At 35.6% G+C, this 18,331-nt stretch overlaps 1 protein-coding gene across 15 annotated transcripts in view; it reads right to left on the bottom strand.

The window, feature by feature from the left end:
• MEF2C (myocyte enhancer factor 2C) overlaps window positions 1-18,331 on the bottom strand; it is a 134,609-nt gene that overhangs the window by 105,274 nt on the left and 11,004 nt on the right. Inside the window, exons 1-2 of one of the 15 annotated variants that reach the window (XM_030969030.1) lie at window positions 15,034-16,294; window positions 3,399-3,611 (exon numbers count right to left, since the gene is read on the bottom strand). The exons of 12 other annotated variants lie outside the window; for them this stretch is intronic. The gene's annotated coding sequence lies outside the window, so the exon portion shown is untranslated. Of the gene's footprint in view, window positions 1-3,398; window positions 3,612-15,033; window positions 16,295-18,331 lie in introns of those variants that run through there. 2 more of the 15 variants (XM_030969027.1, XM_030969029.1) reach the window with 2 other exon arrangements.

Raw genomic sequence — 18,331 nt, 5'->3', positions numbered from 1 at the left:
TAAAAATATTATGATGAAAAACAGGGGTTACAGTCATCTTTCAATTAAACCTGTCTATAAAATCAGGAGAAATTAGGTTTGGTATTCTTACATTTATTTTTTCGAGACCAAAATATGCCAACATATATAAAAGCACATACAAAGACCACACTAAAAATTACTATATTTTTAACCTATAATACAGAAGATTTTAGGTTTAGATCAATGGAAGAAAGACTTTTATTTTATATAATAACTGTATATATATGGAGAAAGAACACCACATGTTTACGGACTGATTATTTTTATGAGGTCTAATTAAAGAGACTTTTTTGACAGTTTTGTTTACAATTTAAGGCATAGCCGGCACCATGCAATCATAGTTTGAAAACCATACATATTTGTATAAAAACCACACACACACACACATACACACACACATATATATATATGCACGTACATATGTATAAATATATGTACATGATCATAAGAAACAAATTTACAGAAAAACCACAAGCCTAGTTAATGTCAGTCTACCACTGTTCCATATTTACAGATAGGCTTTTTAACATAATAATCTATCAATTATACAAAATCTGCAACTAGGTGAGGGGCAACAATGTGAATTCAGAGTTGTAAGTATATAAAGGCATTTCCCAAAATGAAATAGTCTTTAAAAATACCCCAAAAATATAGATCAAATTTATTTAAATATATTTAATTTATGTTAATGTATATATGGCCGATATTTCAAAGCCAACCAAAACTAGCCTCACTAAACTAGTTTTCAGTTTGGGGAATTAATAGAGATTCTAGCTGTGGAAGTTTTTTTTCTTTTAGCTGTAGAAAAAAAAAAAAAAGAAGGCAGAGCTGTCAGCCCATATGAACAACGTACAACTCTAAAGGAAAATTTAGGTCAAAATAAAAGTATTACAGGCAATACCAGCTTGTAAACCAAATTCTGTTTTTTAATAAACATGTAGAATGCCTATACATATTTAATATTAGCATTTTTTTAATGGCTCATGCTGTAAACTTAATAACCCAGTGTGGAAATTGCTGTTGTCATCTCTGCCTTCATTGAGAGAGAGGTAGAATACAGCAAAGAAGGAACGCAAAATTTGAGCTGGTGATTAATTTTTTCTTTGGCAAAGACAGTGAGAACACCCTATCACCTAATAAACAGTGTTTTTCTTGTTAGATACCTTCCATAAAGTTTAATTACTTACGCCAAGTCTTCCTTTTGAACACTGGGAAGAAAGGCAAGACATTCATAATGGTAAAAAAAAAAATTTCATTTCTTTCCATCTACCTTCGTTTTTATTATCCTTTTTGTTCATGCTGTTACGGCCAAAGGTAGAGCCATTCATTAATGTGTATTTGCACAGCATCCTGTACAGTCCCTAATCTATGTTTAGATATGTTACCAAAATATTACAATAAATGATAACATTAAGGTTTATAGCTTTTATTCTGTAGGCAGTAAAGTAAAAAAAGATCATTTTTTGATTTGTTTCCATTCAGCCTCTTACTGACTATAATTTTGCATGAGAAGGAACACATTATGCCTGTATACAAAATCCTTTAGTATAATTAATCTATATTCAGGATACTTAAGAGTGCATGTGTTTGGATGATCAGGATTATTTATAAGTGGGGAAACTGTATTTATATAATAAAATATAACAGAAACACTATAATATTGTCTAAAATAGTTGGAAATACTACATTTATTCCTGAATGGCCAGAATTACTGTCGCCACTTGAAACTGAGGCCTGTCAACATTCTGTGGTGATTTCTATAATCCATGTAATTGGCAAATTTTAACTTTATAAAGTAGGAATTAAAAAAGAAAGCTAAGATGTTAAACAAACACCCTGTTTAACCCAATGCAAAGTTGTCTGGATAAAACCCGAAGAATGAACAATATGTAAAAAAAAATACAAAATCATTAATTTCTTCTCAGTTACTTAGAAAAGAGAATCCTGTATAAGTGACTACAGCAGCATGTTCTGCCACATTTTTTCATAACTGAGCCCTGTCAATGACAGCAAAACAGATTGTGTGCATCTGCTGGGAATGAGCCAGATGACAGTGGAAGAAACACACATGGATACCTTGGCACAACTACTAAAGAAGTAGAAGAAAAATGGACAGAAAGAAGCAGAAAGTTCTAAACTTTAATTAAAATTAATTTCTAGCAAAAGTGAAGTTCTAAGAATCTGTTCCTTTGCTTTAGACTGTAACTCTCGAAAAGCCGCTACATATTTGTAGTCTACGTTGCCTTGTTTACTCTCCGTGGTACTCATATGGACACTGTTACCACAGTGCTTGGGTCACACAGATCTGCCTCAGGGAAACACAATCTCATTCTACAGACAGGGAATTGATGCATGAGCAAAGTGAAATCTTCACAGTCATATAAAAGAGGTTCTGGAAGAGTTGATTCCGCACTTCCCAAATACAAGCTGCCATCACAGACACTAAAATATCCTTCCTCTGCTTAGCTATGCTCTCAGACAAAAGTAGCATTATACCTAAAACCAATACAAAACAGATAACCTGCTAATACTCTAGCATTACAGGACATGGGCCTCTCACATGTTAAATTAGCATAAATGGTGATTAAGTCAGCTTTGCTATTGCTGCTTGCATCGTCCCAAGTTTTGCTTGAATATATGGATTGAGAACCCAAGATGGCTCTAAAAAGAATCAGCAAGCTACAGTTGTCAGTGAAAAACTGCGACCACAAATAATGGGAACTATGTATTCTCACATAAAAGGACAACCTGATCTTCAGTAAATAGTAAAAAGCACTCTTCAGCTATTGACTCATCATGGCACCAGAACTGCATGCTTATACTCAGGAAAGAATTCAGAATTTCTGATGAGTCTATAAAATCTTTTTTTTTTAGCTGTAAAGTAAGTTACATTGTTTCCCTTTTGGTTAATTGAAGATAAACTGAATACTTGAAGGTAGACCAAATAAGCTTGCTCCTCCCTCCCTCCCTCCCTCCCTCCATCTCTTTTTTGAGAATATAGTGTTCCAGTAAAAAGGACATACAAACAACTCTGAATTTTATCATGATGTTTTACACACTTTTGTCTTATACATCAGTAATAAAATTGGACTGCCAGCTAAGCGAAGATTCATACACTGCCTAATGGTCTGAGCACCTTAAGTAATCTGGAGCACCTGGAAGTCTCATGAGGCCAGCAGTCTCAGCCTGTATACACTCCATCTACAGTGATTATTTGGTATTCTGAAAGTACTTCAAAATCACATTAGAAAAATTGAGTGATTTCGACTTTATGAAACTCACACAGATCGTTACATAATACAATTAACATCTAGCAGACAGAAGCTGAGGTATACTCTCCTAATCTGAGAACAGCTCTAGAAAAGCATAAAATGTACCTTCACATTCCATCTCATTTCAGGATGTGTGAATGGCAAGCACACACGTACACCCAAGAGGGACTTAGAAAACTGCTTAAGTCTGCTTATAATGCTCTTGATCAAAGAAGTGGTACATCTCTATACATTCTTCCCAGGGTGGTCCAGAAGAGAAGATAAGAAGATCTTCTTTTGAAATGTTCTATTCAAATGGTACCTTTGTTTCTAATGAGTCTGGAAAAAGAGTCAGAGCAGAACTGAGAAAAAGAAGTGGATGTTAATTAACAGCAAGAATCCTGTATATAAATCAGTTTTTAGTAGGTCATCAAGTCAGTGAAGTTATGCTAAAATACATGAACAAAGAACATAGTGTCATATATTTACTTATGTCTTAAATACTCTTAAATAAACACATTATTATATTTTGATGTAAGTTCTCTTCATGAGAAGAGATCAGAACTTCCAAATTATAGTAAAAGAAAAGGAAAAAGCAGCATGTTTTTATAACTTAGGAGCAGCTTCAAGGTCTTGGAAAAATACTAGTCAAGATGGAATATCCACAACTTTTTAACTGGACTTAACTCTTCTTCATTAACTCAAGCCTAATAATGTGATCACAAAATCAGCTTTTGACTCATAGCCACACATTCAACAGGCACATTAACTATACAAGAAACTGGCTGAAGAGTCATGCATGCTAGGCCACAAGGTCTTCCTAAAAGACCACCCAAACTCCAGATGTAAAGATGTGAGAGAACATGCAAAAAAATGGTTATTTTGGAACTACTTTTTCTGTTATAGGTTTATGAAACACTCTGAGGCAGACTGAGAGATTTAGCACACCCTGGAGCTGTAATTCCTGTCTCAGCCAACCCATAGTCAGTTCATTACTCATTTACAGCATGCTCACTGTCCTCACATTCAAATATCTCTTCGTGTTTCTAACTCTTATCCTAGATTTCAGAGCTTCATTAGACATGGTATGTATCTGTTCAAAAGCTAACTCAAATGAAAGGATGAGGTCACTAAAAATTATGAAACTCTGTCACAGAAATATTTATTATCAATTTTTATGTATTTAGATGAATGTACTTGTAATAATAAAGGTAAAATTAAAGTAATTATTTTCTTATTCATTGTATTTTATAAAGTAAAATCAAACTTTTCAGACAATGCAATAGCAAAGATGGCATTGAATTGGTTGTTTAAACTAGCTATAAGTTTAAACAGAAAGCTATATTACAGACTAGAATCATAGAAAGGCTTGCATTTTTTAGTATGAGAGGTAAAAGAGATTGAGAGACTAACTCAATAGGTAAGGAACTATGGCATTCCAGCAAAACATTACTCAATTACGATCCCTCCTTTGATGACTATTTCATTACCTATACAAAAATGTAACAGTTTCACATTTGGAAACTGAGACTAGCTTTCTCCCACAATATTTTATAACCAATGGAAAAGAGAATTTACCATTAACTGCTCTATGTTAAGAGTTGGAAGACTTTCCAATCAGGTTTCTCAACTCGTGAATTTCTGACATAAAAATTAAACCAATGTTCATAAAGAATTTACAGATCTAATTTGGGATGTGGATTCCAGTAGACAACACGGTGCAGCAAAGTAAAACCTAAATTCCATTTTTATATGTTGCCCTAAGTCCTTTCTAATTTTCTGAACACATTCCAACGCAAATTTAAGGTTTTAGTAAAAGTGATAATTTCATTCCACTCAGGCATTTCATAACAGACTTGCACAAAAAAAAAAAAAAAGAAAAGAAAAAGAAGTTTGCAGTTCCATTGAAAATTTACACTTGGCGGTTCTGAGTCCCTTTTATACTGTTTTTCAGCTTTTGCCTTTCACTTGCCATTTTACTTTTTTCACTTCACTTTTATACTGTTTTTCAGATTTTGCCCTTCACTTGTGATTTTTTTACCTTGTATCTGTTGCCTTAAATAAAGTTCATGTATCTCTTGGGAGATGATGATTACTGAATTGTACATTAAGGATAAACATACATTTTTAAAATACTCCCAATATTTTTAGGTTTTGGAATTCATATTGAAAGATTCTCCTCCCTAGTCTCCTTGGAAATTGAAACTGATGGGTTACATTTGGTGCTGACAATTATTGCATTTAAGAAACTTGTTCAAAATTTGGAGCATGCTTTGAAACAGAATGTGCCATATGCTCACCTTTTCAGAAGAAAGCCTACATTTTAGATTTAGGTATCTAGTTTAGATCATGGTCATAGAAAGCGGTCTTTGTGAACAGACATAAGAGTGGGTATTTATTTAACTAGTCTGCATCTAAGAGTAGGATGTAGACCAACATATGAAAATGGAATGCTGATGATTCTTTCTTTCACATATTATCATCATCAGAATCTCACAAAATTATACATCTTTAGATTCCTTGTGATTTTAAAGAGATCTTTTTAATATATCCACATTGTATTTTGAATTTATATTTATCAAACATGGGAGTTGTATTTTTAGAATGGTATTTAATTCATAGAGCAACCTTCTGATCCATTAGTGGAACAGCTTCCTCTTTCTGATCACATCTGGAAAAGAGTAGAGCAAAAGGGGTGAACAAATACTTTCTTCCCAACTATTCTCAAAATTACGTTTTATCAGAAATCTGTAGAAGAGTCCTCTTGGAGTAGTCAATGAAGTGATGGTCTCATGAGAGGTTTGCTTGTAATCACATACATAAAAGTGTGGTAGAACAGAGTGCTACTGTTCTACAATGGTGACTTTTAGAGACTTGTAACAGAAAGCAGCTCAAGAAAATCATAATTTGTCCACATAGGTGACAAGCACCGCTCCTAAAAACAGAGCAGAATGTCTCTATTTTTGTCACACCTCTGTTGCATGGCATATTGCTTCTCATTGTTATATACTGATTAAATAAAAACACACCCTGCCTCCACTGAGAAATCCTTGCACCCTCAGATATGTGTATTACTACATGATTAGAAATATAGGGAAATAATCCTAATAACATTAAAAATATGATGCCAAAATAGTAATATTTCTATTGCTTGCTTTTTATCTGTCATAATGATTTGCATTATGCCTATCACCACTGTATCACCTCTCAAGCAATTTTTAAAAACATGAAATTCCAGAAAAGATAGCACCCAGTAAGGATGCTTTCTACATTACTATTTTGCACATCACCACTCAGTGTAATACTAAGCCGGTGACACTATCTACTGGAAGCATAACTGAACTAAATGCAAGGTTCTCAATGAGGACTTAAGTACTGGAACATGTACTGAAAACAGATTTTCATTTTGCTTTGTCAATAACAATTTTTGGAAAACCCACAAAAATATTAGTCCAACTTGTATGCCAATATTACGGGAAATGTAGAAGATCATTCTTCTTTTTCTGTCCTATGCATAATCTTTTTTATGGCAGCATCAACAATAAAATGGAAACACCAGATCCTGTTTTCCCTGTGAAGATATGCAGATTTCTATCTACCAAGGATACAACTATTATTATGGGACGTTTGCCTCAATTAGGTAGCCTGACAGTCTTTTCATCATGTTTTAAGAGTAAAGTGGAAAAAGTTTTTTCCACTTCTTTTTCATTTGATACACATTTTGAACATAAATTTATATTGTTTCCAATTGCTAACTACACATCATATAACAAAGAGCACTAGCCTGGCTTATAGTTTTTTAAATGTGTATATTCAAGAACATGAATGACATTTGTTTTAGTTTTAAATGACCATACCAGTACATACACTCTTACCAACATTTATGGTCATATTTATAATTTCTAAAATTTGTCTATGTGTGTTTTGGATAAAGTTATAATTTTTGTATGCCACTGCATGAATGCATTTTCTGGCTCAGTATTCTGAAATAAAAAATATGTCATGAAGAAGATTCGTAAGTATGCAAATTCACAAATTTCATAGATTGCACTGGGGTCTTAACGTGGATTTTTTTCTCATTCTTCTGCATATCATATGATATGTCCATCTCATAAACATAAACAAGATGATGGGAAAACTGAAGATTTCTCTAAGATTCTGTTGGCAAAATCAAATTTGTGTCATCAAATACCGTTCCAAAGATCTTTCCTTACAGCCTTACAACATATTTCCATCAACAATCAGTAAGACCACTGCCCTATGTCTGCAACAATTAAAGATTATTCACAGCAAGATTAATTATATACACTTCAATAGGAATTTTTAATGAAAAAATTCTGCAAGATTAAAGTTTTAAGTTTGACTAACATGACTAACTCTCCTTCATTGTATCCCATCTTAACAAACAGACCATATCCACGTTCTTCTCCCTAAAATGCATCCTCCTCTATTGCTATTCTCCCACTTATCATAAGCAGAAACACATTCAGGACTCTGATGGACAGACATATAGCAGTCCTGAGGCTAAATCTAGAGAACGTACTGTCTCCTGCTGGTTTCACAGAATATCCCCAAAATATTAACATTTTTATAGTAGTAACTTAGGCATTCCCATGGGATATGGCCATCAAAAGTGAGTTCTTGGCAGTAAAATTCAGAGGCTAAAATGCCAGGCTGAAGGGGATACGTGGGCCAGCATTACAGGATGGTCACAGGACCTCAGTGTCCTGTTGTTTGTCTACAATGCCTTCCCCTCCTAGCCCCCATTTTAGGGACAACTTTTACACCCAACTCTGATGAAATTATTTAAAACAGTGTTCATTGAGAAGGCCATATTGAATTTTTAAAAGTGCTGCAGTGAAACTTCTTACAGGATGAATATGTTCTGAAACATTATAATTTCTCTGATGACCCAACAATATCTAAACAATCTGCTTAAAAAATGGACTATTATTTCAAATGTAATGTCATATTGAAATTTTTTTTCCCGAGGGGGAAGAATTTTATTCAAAATCACACAAATAGCACATGCTAATCTGTGACTTGATTTTTTATATTACTAAAATTAATGTTCCACGTGGATAGTGTTCTGCAATTTGTCAACTTGTTCTGATGTGCTTTATAAACAATTTCACAAGCCTCCCTCCTTGCCCTTTGTACATACTTTCCTAACAGCTATTGATTGACAACCTAAAAGTAAATAGTGAAATTTAACTGAGCGTGGTTTCCACAAGTGGCATGCACCCTATATCTATAAAGGCAAACATAAATAATGTTGTTTCTAATTCAGTTCACTTAGACTTTGAGATTACATCATGAAAAATAAGACATAGTAATATTTAAGGTGAATTCCCGCACTGGTATATGGTTGATAATTTTTATTATAAACCTCATTTAATCAATTATACACTTGAAGAAATAAGAGTAAGATAAGACTTGTTAGATTTGAATCTAAGTTTCATATCAGCTTTATAACCTGGGAAAAGAAGGCAGAGGAGCTGTATGCCATCTGTTCAATTCTGTCCTTAATCTGTGGGCTGCCTTATGGTTAGCTTAAATGAAGGAAGCAGATACTGACTGACTTCCAGGACCAGCTGTACTGGCCAAGATCTCTGAAGCTCTCTTCACTCGAGCTCTTGCAGCCTTCCAATATTAGGGAAGGTGCTAGAAGGCAGATATAAGTACATCAACCCTGCTGCAGCAGGTGACTGCTAAAACACCTGTTCAGGGGATTAGAAATGGGGCACTGGTGTGATTACTGAGTCCATATTGTGCCAGTGTATTCCATATAGGACTAAAATAATTCTCAGACAATTTGTCCAGAAATTTTTCTAAGTCAGATAACACAATCTGACTTAGATCTAATTTAACACAATCTGACTTAGATCTAATTTAGATCTCTGCAATCTAAGTGTGGTTGTTTAAACAAAACAAACAAACAAACAAAAAAAAAAAAAAAAAGGGAAAAAAAAGCTGGGTGGGGTTCTGTTTGGCAGTATTTCAGAGTACCAGTCCTACACTGGAAATGAAATGGATTCTTTTTTGCTATGCTTCCCCCTATTTTTCCACATTTACTTTCTCTTCACAACGCAAGCTGCAATGTAATATATCAGAAAATTCTATCAGAAAATATATCAGAAAATTCTAAGCATGTTAGCTTTCCTCACAGAATAACAGGTGTCATTTGCATACTTCGAAACACTTTCAAGATGCAAGGAAGTTGGTTTCTATCTCATATTTCTTGGGTTAAATAAATAACTGATCTTATACTTTAAAACTACTGGGAGAAAAATGCTATGTTAAAAGGGCTGATGGCAAAACACAATCCTAAAATATGCGCTTTTAAAATGTTCTAAATTCAGATACTAATTTGCATGACCAAGATTTGCATATATAGATTTAACTCTCTGCATTCAATCAGAATTTTTCTGTAAGTAGGCCCTTTAATATATCATATGTGCATTGAGAAGACACGGATTTTTGTTATTCATATTAACTCTTAAACTTTGATTTTTAATTGCAAACTGACTATATATCTTTAAACTTCTTGAACTGAATAAGTACCAAGAAATTTCGCTGCTTTTCTTGAAAGTCTTAGCATAACAGGCTTTATTTCCAATTCAGTTTTCACTAAATTGATCTCATACTTTTCATAAAACTGCGGCATTAATTGTGTAAGAGTATTCTCAGTCTTGGCTGCTTCTTTATTATTATAAGAACATACCTGACAGATCCAATATACAGCTGAGGCTCCTAGGTTTTGCTTTGCATTGATGCTAGTTAACTTTTTGAAAACTAAACTTTTCCATCAAATAAAAGGTAAAAAATTCTACTGTTGTCTGATAGAGCCGAATGTGGTTTTTTGAGGCAGTCAGGAGTTATACGACCAGACTGCACTTGTAAGAAAAGGACACTGTCTCTACCACTTCAAACTCCACCTCAATATTTTATGCAAATGAACTATTTTTCAGAAGTACTGATCATCCACACACACAACCGAAAGAGTAAGATGCACATTTTGTGAATTTGAAAACTGTCTTCACAGAGTTTTCTTGATCATACATCAGCAAAATAATCAGGAATGGCAACAAAATACGGTAAGTATTCTTTGAGGACTGTAGTGAGCGAGCATGTTGCAGACCAGTGTTTTTAATCTTATTTGGCTGTGAGGTCCCTTAGGACATTTCAAACGTTTCTATAACTGCATTTATTGCCTATTTTGAGGGCTTACTTTTCAAAGCATCATGCTAGCAAATGTTTAAAATTCCTTTTTAAGTATTTTTTTTAGCCTAATAATGCATTGTTGAGAAATTCATTTCAAGCACATAGGAAACAAAAGGAGAAAATTAAAACACACCCTATATAAATTAAACTATATAACTTAAACTTTTTAAAACACAGCTAGGCAAAGCTATAGTGAAAGATAATAGAAAAGCACCTTCAGTATCCATTAAAATGAGACATCTGAATTTATATGAGTTTCCTGTCTGATTAAAATAACGCATGCAAAATTAAAAACATAAATATTAATTTTATGTACCACATAAGATGAAGAAAATGAAAGAATAATGTTTACATTTATAGTTGACTCATTAGTGTTTTATTATGTGAAACACTAGGAGGCATCAGTTGGGTAAAAAAAGAGTTCTTATGAAATATTATATGAAATTACCATAGAATTTATCAGCTTTCTATTTTCATACTTCTAAATGTTAAGGCTGTACATTTTAACTAAATTATGCAAATAGGAAAAAACTCTATTCTCACTGATAAATGACATATTTAATAATACAGGGGCAGCACTTAATTTCTTGGCTATTTTCAAATCAGACTACACACATGCAACACAAATAATAGTTTTTAAACACATTATATTTAAAAAAATAAGAGAATAAAATAAGATTCTTTAGTTGTTGTTCAATATTATAATTTTTGATAAATCTATGAAGCCCTGACACATTTTAGGCACATTCCTCTGCTCGTAACCTCTTAATATGGTTAAGTACAGTGAATTTAGTATAGCTCTAGACACTTTTTAAAGCCTAGTCACTTTTAGTAACTTTAAATTGTGATTACAGGAAAATATCTAGACAAATATTTTTTTAAAAAAATCCAAGAACAATAATCTACTACATTTTAATTGTATTTCTCCAAAGTGGTGTATTAAGAAGTTTTTATAAAATTTGTGTAACAATGCTACAAGTGGCTGTACTTTCACTATAAAGTCATACAAATCCAGTAATGTCAAAATTGAGTTTTCCTAGATTTTAATTACATTTAACAATGACTAAGCAACAGAGTTCTAGTTGTCTCATACAATAATCACTTCAAAGCGAAGTGTGTCTTGCTATGCCACAGCAATCAGCTTTTATTGCTGTCCAATCAAAATGACATGTGAACTGCCTAATCCTTCTTTTGTAAGGCACATAAGACTTTGTTGCCACTGTTGGTTTTGTGAATCGCCCCTATAAGCTGGTCTGATTTCCTAAAGATGACAGATCTCAGTGAATAGACAACCTCTCCTACACTGCAGTCAATGAGACCATGGCACTAAAGTGGAGGGCTGAAGACACTAGCTTTTAATCACCTGTCCATATGTATCATTGATCATCAGTTCTAAGAAAATGACCTTAAAGCTGGTCAGAGGACCCAAGTAATTACTTCTAAAAATAGTTTAAAAATTCAGTTTTTCAATTTTTCACTTGCACCATCAGTGTTTGCTGATCAAAGTTCTTCTGAATCCATTTTGCTTCTGAAGTAGGATCCAAAATTCTATTTTCATCCTTTTCAAATATCAGAATTGTAACTCTGTTTGTTAAGCTTAAAATTTTCTAGCTTTCAGAATTAAATGTATTATTTTAAAAATATTTTGTACCTAAATCATTACAGAGCATAAATGAGGATACAGCAAAATCTCTCTGCTGATATCAAATAGCAAAATTAAAAAACATAAAATGCATAAAAAATGTAAGTGTTTTGGCTATGATTCAGGATGCTGAAGCAAGGACTATAAATTCTTGGAAATTACATAACAGCTTATGTAGATTCATCACCATCATCAGTGTTTAAAAAAAATACCAATACACCTTACTTGATTTTTGGAAAAATTATCAAACAATTTTGAATAATTATATCAAATAATTATATCAAATCCAGATAAAAATGGACCTTAATGTATCAAATACCAAGCATTTTTTCTTTCAATAGCCTTGTAACAATTAATGACTTCTTCCTTAAAGAAATGTAGAAATAACTTCAGCTGTCTCTGAAAATGAACCAAACTATCCTGATGAACAACAAATTAATCTGTTCTAGAGAAAAGTAAAATTAAAAGAAATTAGGTGGGCAAAATATTCTATTCACAACTCCTGCTCAGTTCCTAAGTTTCTAATTACTTTTATCTACTGAATAATGAGTTACCAAACTATTTCTTAAGCAAACTTTTGTGAAAAGCTTCAGGAAACTTCATTTCTCTTTGTCTGTAACATTATAGGCATTTTTTTAAAAAAGAACCATTTAAGAAAGGTATGTCTGGTTTTAAATATACATGTTGCAGGTAGATGAAATGTCTAAAAAAAGGAAAAAAATCTGGATCCCATATTGGAAGAAAATTCACAGTAAGAAATTATTTGAATTAATTTTCTTATTATGGTCCAAAACTAGAGATTCAGGAACATAACTGTACGAGACTTAATCTCCCACACTATTCATCATTTAGTACCAATTTTAATAAGGCTCCTAAACTTACATTTCCTTTTTTCTTGGTCAAATGATCTTAAGAGGATGCAGACAGTATCTGATCCCTGCATTCTTTTATAGGACATTGAAAGTGACATTCTATACATCTCTGTCCTATGAAAGCTTTAGGACAGGCTAGAGGTTTAGTCTCTTTGGGTTCTGATCCTGTAAATTGTTATCCCTGTGACTTGCTCATTTTCTTACAAGTAGCCTCAGCATTGACAGGGGGACTAGTTGTGTAAGAACTCCTTGCATGAAAGAGCCTTTCCATGTTCAGGTCCCAGAGCTACCTTCTCATACTATGTAGAGCATATTAGTATAAATATACATGAACAGTGAGTTTTTAAAATAAAAGTACACGTGCAACCAGGAAAATAGACACCTGGGCTTAAGGGCCATTGTCTTAAGTTGTTTTTCAAGCAATTTTTCTATTACTTCCAAAGGACAGACTTGTGGGCACATATTTCAACATTGGTTCATTATGAATTATGTACTCATTAACACAGAAAGAATAATATAATGGATATTTTAGGAAAACTAACCAAGAAAAAAAGTTTTGTGGATTTTGGACTTAAAGTAAGGTACTTGAAATCCTGTAATAAATACAGTTCACAAAATAACAAATGCCCAGAGAAATCATATGACTTATCATTTGCACTGAAAATTTGTATGTGTTGGAGTAGTGGTTTACAGGTGGTACTATTTCCTTGCCCTGCCAAGCATCTAGGGATTAGTTATTATACTCCATACAAACACCTTTACTCTTCAAACCCAATAGCAGGAAAGTGACAATGAAAGAAATCTAGTCTTCTAAATGAGAAGTTGCTTCTAAAATAGTTTGTTTGTCATTCATCTTATAGTTATTTTAAAGCAAAGATATGAAACTAGGACATATGCCATTAAGGTGATTGTCAGATATGTGCAAGGAAAATTTCGTGTCAAAGCTATTATTTTCTGATCATCAGCAAAGTACTGGTAAAGTGCCTTTCTCTGTTTAATTCTCTTAAACCTTTAGTCTTAAATTGTCTATTACAGTATTTATTTAAGTATGTAGTTATTTGGTAATAATAATCATTACACACAATAAAGAAAACAGAACTTTTCTACAAAAGACAATGCTTAGATACCCACAATGATTCATTAAGTTTTGTTTTGTGCCATGCTGCACTGCTTTTTATTATTATTATTATTGTTAGTAGTAGTAGTAAGGAAATGGGATTATTAACTTTTTTTTTATACTTGTTTTGTTTTTCAGGCTGACAAGAAGTCACACTAAGCTTTATGGGAAATAATAAGTATTCTAATTACATAATGCAACAATAATCTTACAAGTCTCTCATTTACATTAAACTTTATCTTAGCTCGTAAGTGATGATGTTAGTTAGTCTGTAATTCTGATTAGCTCCTTTGGGTTAAAAAATTTAAAGATTACTCAAAGTACTGTGTAAAGACCAAAGCATACTGTTCCAAAATCGGCTTGCAGACCATCACTTATGTTCCCACATAAACGCAAGGGTTCTTTCAATCTCAAAGGTAAGTAATTCAGATGAAAGATGTACAAAGTTGAACACTTGCAAACATGCGCTACTTAAACTCAAGAGTGAAGAGCCTGTGATACAACTAAGTTTAAGAGCATTTCACTGAAACTAGATTGTTTCCCTAGTCTGATAAATCAGAGTGCAAGCACTACAAGGTCATAGCTTGTAAATCAACTAAATCAAATAAGATTCCAATACTTCATAATATCAAGCACATAAATTATGTAAACTAACTTCATCGAAGTTTAAACACTTATGACACTGAGAGAGACAAGTTTGCCATAATTTACTAGAGATTTAACTCTTTTTTAGCAAGCTACTTTTAAGCAACTGCACAGTCACACACTAGAAGTCTACAAGCAACCTCAATCCCATTTTACATAAAATAACTGATACATTATTCAAACGCTATAGGAAATGTACCTAGGGCTTTTGTACCATGCCCACCACATTTTATTCTGACGATGAATTTCACATGTACTTACATTGTAAACAGTTAGCTGTTTGGCTGATCAGACTAGTCCTTCAGATATTTTCCTTTCACAGGAAAAAGAAAAAATCCCTTTACTTCTTCCAGTCTTAAATATTCACCACCTGGTTCAACATGCAGCCGCTTTGAATCACACACACAACCTTCAAAGTCAATCCAATAAGCAGCCAGAAGATGCCTGGGGTGTGTGCGTGTGTGTGTGTGTGTGTGCGTGTGTGCGTGTGTGTGTGTGTGCGTGTGTGTGGTGTGTGCGCGTGTGTGCTGCGTGGAGGAGGAGAAAGTGGCTGAGCTGCTGGTCGGATTAAAAGTAACCGGACTCGTCCTGAGATCGTCCAGGAAGGAAGTGGCAGCAGGCGAATGGGAAAGGCGAATAGCTCACAGCCTCTGTAACATCGCGGAGGGGAAGGGGGAGGCGAGAAAGGGATTCAAGCCATACTCTTGATGAGGTGTCCTTTTCTACTTCTCTCTCTTCCTCCTTTTTCTTCTTTTTATCCGTGTCTCTATTTCTCTACCTCTCCCACAATCCCAAACGAATGACTCTCTTCTCCCGAGCTGAAGAAATCATCAGTTTCAGTCTCGCAAAAAGGGGGCGGGATCAGATCTCGAAAGCGTTTTAATAAAACAAACATAGAGCAGCAGCAGCAGCGGCAGCAGTTCCTTGCCCCTCTAGTCTAAACTAGATTGATAAATTGCTCCACTACACTACTTTAATTATGTATATGGTATGCAGAATAAATCACTGAGCATGAGCACCTCAATCAAGCACTTTTAAAATGATAATTGCATCTTGGATGAATCAGTCTTTCCATTCCTGACATTTTGCTAATTTTAGTTTTACGGTGGGGGTAATGGCATATGCCACACGCAAACCTAATGACATCCTTTATTACACAAAGCGAAGACAAGGCGGCGAGCCGCTGAGTGGTTTCCCCCTCCTAGCGGGGTACCACAGCGTGCGGAGGGAAGGCAGGAGGGCTGCGAACCTGGAAGGCGCGCATCGCCCGCGGCAGCGCATCAGGGGCCAGTCAGCGCGGCCGGTCAGGTCCCGGCTGTGGGGAAGTAACCAAGCTCACCGCAGCCGGGGACCTGCGGAGCCCAGGTTTCCCAACGCCCCTGCGTGTCGCATCCCCGGCACCTCCGAGGCGGTACCTTCGGAGTGGCTTCATCTCGGTCGGGGAGGGGCGGGCGCCGAGAGGGGGCAGCCGGCCCACGGCCTCCAGTGCGACCCAGAGGGCGCCTACCACTGCGCCGCCTCCGGAGCGCAGCAGGGCTGCGGTCCTCCGGCACTTGCCCCCGCCCCCGAGACCTCCTGCCGAGCCCTTGGCTGGGCTCCCCTCCCGGGACGGGCGCCTGCTGAGCGGCCCAACTTTCCCAACTCATCCGGCTCCGCGTCCCGCGACATGGGAAAGCTGCTCCGGCGCAGCGCCGGCTCAGCGGTGCTTTCCCCGTGATCAGCAGCGGCCAGATCCGGGCCCGCTCGCCTCCTCGAGCAGGTCCAGGCCACGGGAAGCTGCCGGAGACGGTCTCGTGTCAGTCTCACCCGCAGAAATGCAGCATTGAGAGCACGCTGTGTGTGGACAGGGCTTTATTTTTTTTTTAATAGGTTCAGTCTCTTCTAAAACTGGACTGAAAGGACTGCACTGTTAGTTTGAATCCAGATTAAGCACATGCAGTGATTTGAGCAAAACTGGATCTTGCACATACTTTTAAAATTTTTGTGCCGATATCCAGCTCTTATGATCCTTTGGGAGGAGCAGGGGAGTTTGTAAAGGCACAGACTATTATTTGTATGATAGATTAAGGTACTGGAACAGCACACGTGATAAAACCAAACGACTTATTCAAACACAGAGATAAATATATACTTGGGTTATTTTAATACAAGTCCTTGGTCTCACAGTCTTTTCCGCTAGAAACATCTCATTGGGCCATTGACCTACTTCCAAAGTGTTTGACAGCGAATAAATACCTTTTCAGTTCAACTGTACTCTTTAAAACATGGATTCTCAAAGCACAGTCAGAGCTAAACAAAGCTCAGGTAGTTCTAACAAGCACCCTGCAATTGCTCACAATGCAAACCCTTAGAGAACACTGAGGGTCTCATCCCTGTCATGGTCTGTCTGCATGAGAGTGCACCACTCTCCGTGCAGTGACATGCTACAAATGTACCCACACCAATAATGACAGTGATGCTGATGTGCTCAGAGCTACCAGGCAATCAGATGCAAGTGAAGCACATTGTACATGGTGTTAAGAGGCACATATGCACCGCAGTGTTAGCACAGCCTGAAAAACACTGGGAAATAAATACTTTCTCAGCTTCAGGTCTGCTATGAAGCACAGCAGGAACGAAATACAGAACAGTTACACAGGTTGTACCCTTGCTATGCCTCTTCCATAGACAATTTTGGTCTCCCAGTGTGGCACCCAACTATCCAGTAATATTTGTATATTCTTAGTGGCAAAAAATAGAAAATTATGTTAAGACTTGACACATTTGTGCTCTAACTGAAAATGACTGGCATCTGCTTTATTTTGTACAGGATTTGTAAGTTTTCTGGTGTCTGGTAGTTGGTAACACAGCCCTTCAACTGGCAAGACAGAACGTGAGCACTGTCATATTTTGAAAGTAGTTATTACAATAAGAAAATACTTCAGAAAACAAAAGGATATAGCAGTTTAGAACTTCAACTACACCTCCATGTGGGCACTTGTGGTCTAATCTTTTTATAGTGCTGACCTTCACATACTGGAGCACCTTAAAGCCATGCCAAGTTTTAGTCACAAGCACAATTAATCAAATCCGTGTAAAGGACATCTTGATTTTTACAACAGGATTCAGATGCCAGATGGACAAACAGATATAAGGAGAGGGATCAGGATTTGTCACTTGTTTCAGGTTTAGACAAGGCATGAACTTATGCAGCAAAATTTGAAGTGTTTGGGTGCTTTTGTTTCCCTCTCTTTGGATTTAATTTAAAAACCTGAAATAATTTCAAACAGTAAAAAACCCTTTGTGCTGATGTCTGTACATGTACTGAATCTCCACAAACGCACCCTTTTCAAATTTCTGGCACAAGAAATTTCTGTGGACAGCTTTTCTGCTGTCCACAGTCCATATATAGATCTACTGACAATTTTTTCCCCCAGTCTACCACCTGAGGCATGCAGTGTCTTAAACCATGAGACATCGGTCATAATGTAATAAGTATAAAATCAGATCTCCAAAGGTTTATTAAAGAGTGCATCCAAGTATCTCTTTACTCTGCAAGTGTGATAACTTCAAGGTAACA

This window comes from Camarhynchus parvulus, chromosome Z, assembly GCF_901933205.1.
Source record: "Camarhynchus parvulus chromosome Z, STF_HiC, whole genome shotgun sequence".
Taxonomy (NCBI): domain Eukaryota; kingdom Metazoa; phylum Chordata; class Aves; order Passeriformes; family Thraupidae; genus Camarhynchus; species Camarhynchus parvulus.
This window is presented reverse-complemented; position numbering and strand designations above follow the sequence as displayed.